This window comes from Fukomys damarensis, unplaced genomic scaffold (genome assembly GCF_012274545.1).
Source record: "Fukomys damarensis isolate Sample0158 unplaced genomic scaffold, DMR_v1.0_HiC HiC_scaffold_26, whole genome shotgun sequence".
Taxonomy (NCBI): Eukaryota; Metazoa; Chordata; class Mammalia; order Rodentia; family Bathyergidae; genus Fukomys; species Fukomys damarensis.
This window is the reverse complement of record NW_022900938.1, coordinates 20860472-20863489: the sequence shown is the minus strand read 5'-3', so window position 1 is coordinate 20863489 and position 3018 is coordinate 20860472. Positions and strand designations below refer to the sequence as shown.

Here is a 3018-nt window from a genome sequence, read left to right as displayed (position 1 = left end):
AACCTTGTCGAAAAAGTTGATGATGCTTAATAACTTCCTTGGGCTTAGCTTTGCCCTACATTGTCTATTAAAATGGTTTAGTGTCCATTTCTTTAGAAGATCTATCTGTCATGAGGTCAGGGGAGACAGAGGCAAGGGGAAGAGGGCATGAACTAGCAATAGGGTCCATTCAATAACAACATAAAATGTAACTGCTATTAATAAAATAGTGAACACTCACAGTTTGCTAGGCTTCCATACCTGAGCTCACTTAATTTGCACAAGCTTATGAAATAGCTTTCATTTTATTGTATTGGTAGGGAAAACGAGGCACTACACAATTAAGTTACTTGCCTAAGGTCACATAGCTAGTAAATGACATAACTGAATTAGGAAGCTGGTTCCAGTTACTTCTCACCTCATGTTGTTTCTTACCAATGTTGAACCTTAACTATGTCAATAGGATCATAATGACTACATTATGATAGATTAGTTGCTGAAAATCAAAAAGAAATTTGTCAAATTTAATTTTGGAGGAGTGTGAAGAAGAAGAAGCAAGAACCTCTGGGATCTACTAAAGCTGCATGCTACTAGATCCCCACATCCAGGGTCCAAGTCCTACCATCATTGTCACCACACCCAAGAGAAACGCAGATCAAGATGCTAAAGGAGACAAAGCCAAGCTGAAGAACAAATCAGGTAACATCTGTAAGATTGTCTGCTAAACCCGATCCTTCAAAACAGAGCCCCTGTGAAGCAGGCCCCTACAAAGAAGGGAGAGAAAGTACCCCAAGGGAAAAAAGGAAAAGCAGATGCAGGCAAGAACGGGATAAACCCAATGAAAATGGAGAGTCCAGAACAAACCAGGAGCAAAGAGCGGAAGGTGCTGGAGATGCCAGTGAAGTATGTGCATTTTGGTAACCGTATACTTCTGGTGACTGTACAGTTTGAAATGCTATTTTTTATCGAGTTTTAAAGAAATGCAGAATTTTGTTTTACATTTTAAAAAGCTATTCTTCACTGTGGTTGGCTTTTTTGGGGGTGAGGGTACTGGGTCAATGTGAGGAAATTTCCTCTTGGCTCTAGGAGGAGGGATTTCCTGATGTTGACACACGTGGCCACCTTGGCACAAATGCCTTGTGGTGTGGAAAAACCAATTCATTCTTTATGTCTTCCTCTCTTTCTTAATAAATGGTGTTGGGAAAATTAGACATTCACATGTAGAAGATTTTATCTAGATGCCTATATCTCACTGTGTACTAGCTTAAAGTACAAATGGATCAAAGAACTGAATTTTAAAACAACCTGCTAAAACATTAAATAGGAAAAATTCTTGAAGTCATAGGCGTAGGCAAGGGCTTCCTGACTTTACCATTGTACAGGAAATAGTGCTGAGAATCAAGAAATGGGACCATAGTAAAAGAAACAACCAATGTAGTGAAAAGAAAACGTACAGAATGGGAAGTCAGGTAGTCCTCAGACAGAGTACTAATATCTATAATACACAAAGAATGGAAAAAAATTTAGACCCCTTAAAATAAAAGGTATAATAAAAAACGGGTAAGTGAAATGAATAGACACTTCACAGAAGAAGTACAAATGGCTAACACATATATGAAAAAATGCTTAACATCATTGACCATTAGAGAAATGCAAATTAAAACAATACTGAGATTCCATCTTACCCTCAAAATAATGGTGATTGCCAAGAGATAAAGTAATAACAAATGCTAGAAAGGCTATAAGGAAAAAACAATCCTTCTACATTGTTAATGGGAACGTAAAGTAGTACAACCACCCTAGAGACTCCCCTAAAAACTTGAACTAGAAATTCCTCTTGCTTAGGTGTCTTCTTGAGAGGAGTTAAAGATAGCATATTACAGCAATCCATGCCTACCCAAATTTATAGCAGCACAGTTCATAACAGCTAAATCTTGGAAGCAGCCAATATGTCCACCAACAGATGCATGGATAAAGAAAATGTGGTATTTACATGCAATGGAGTACTACTGCCTTAAAGAAAGATAAACTTGAGTCATTTGTAGGAAAGTGATACACTTCAAGGCTATAATGTTAAGTGAAATAAATCAGACACACAAGTTTAAATGTTGCATAGTTTCTCTTCTATTAGAAATCCAAATTATAAATAAAGAGAAAAATAAAAGATAGATAATAGGAAGAGGGGAGATAGGTCTTCCTCAAATGGCAAGGGGATCAAAAGATGGATGAAGAGAGGACGAAGGGCAGGGAAAGGGGATGACAAAAGGAATTAATGATGTGTTATGTGCACGTAACCAACTCCACACAAGGAATATAAATATTATTTGCTGCTAACATGTACTAATAAAAATTTAAAAATACAGTAAAAAATAAAATAAATGTTAAGAAAAAGACATTTCATTATCCCTAAATATCATATTAAGATCTCATTTGTGCATCTAAATCTTATGCAATTCAAATCTTTCCAGTAGTGAATTGTATGAGATCTTGATCCCTGCCCTCCATGTGGCCAGGTGGTCAGCAGCCACTGTTATTTGCCCCATGGGATGGGTAAGTACTGCACCATTTCTACCTGTGCTTTGATGTACAGTAGGATGGGAAAACCTGGCAAATTATTTCAAGTTTCCTGTTCTTGCCTTCTTAGTTAACTACTTACTAATACTAAATATACTGGGTAACATGGTGGCTTAAAGATCCTTTAAAGTTTTAAAAAAGTATCTCAGTTTAGATTGTTTGACGTTTAATTTTCTGACATCAGATCCCATCCAGGCTGGGAAGAAGATGAAAATTAGTGTCTGGAAGACACAGAGGAGTGAGAAACTAGAGTCCCAGTCAGTGAGATTAAAAAGTACTGTACCCTGAAATCAGAAGCAAAATTTAAATATAGTGCTGTTGAAAAGGTGAGCATCATGGAAGTGACTCACAGAGTACACAGACAGGATTTTGCTGAAAGCCAAGAAATGACATAAGTTTCATGGTATGTAAGGGCTTAAAATAAAAGTGATCTGTCAATCTAAGACCTATACATAAACTCATAAA

The 3018-nt window shown here is 36.8% G+C and overlaps 1 pseudogene; it reads left to right on the top strand.

Annotated features, from left to right (window-relative positions):
• Positions 1–563: 563 nt before the first annotated feature.
• On the top strand, positions 564–900 carry LOC104850240 (annotated as a pseudogene).
• Positions 901–3018: the final 2118 nt, after the last annotated feature.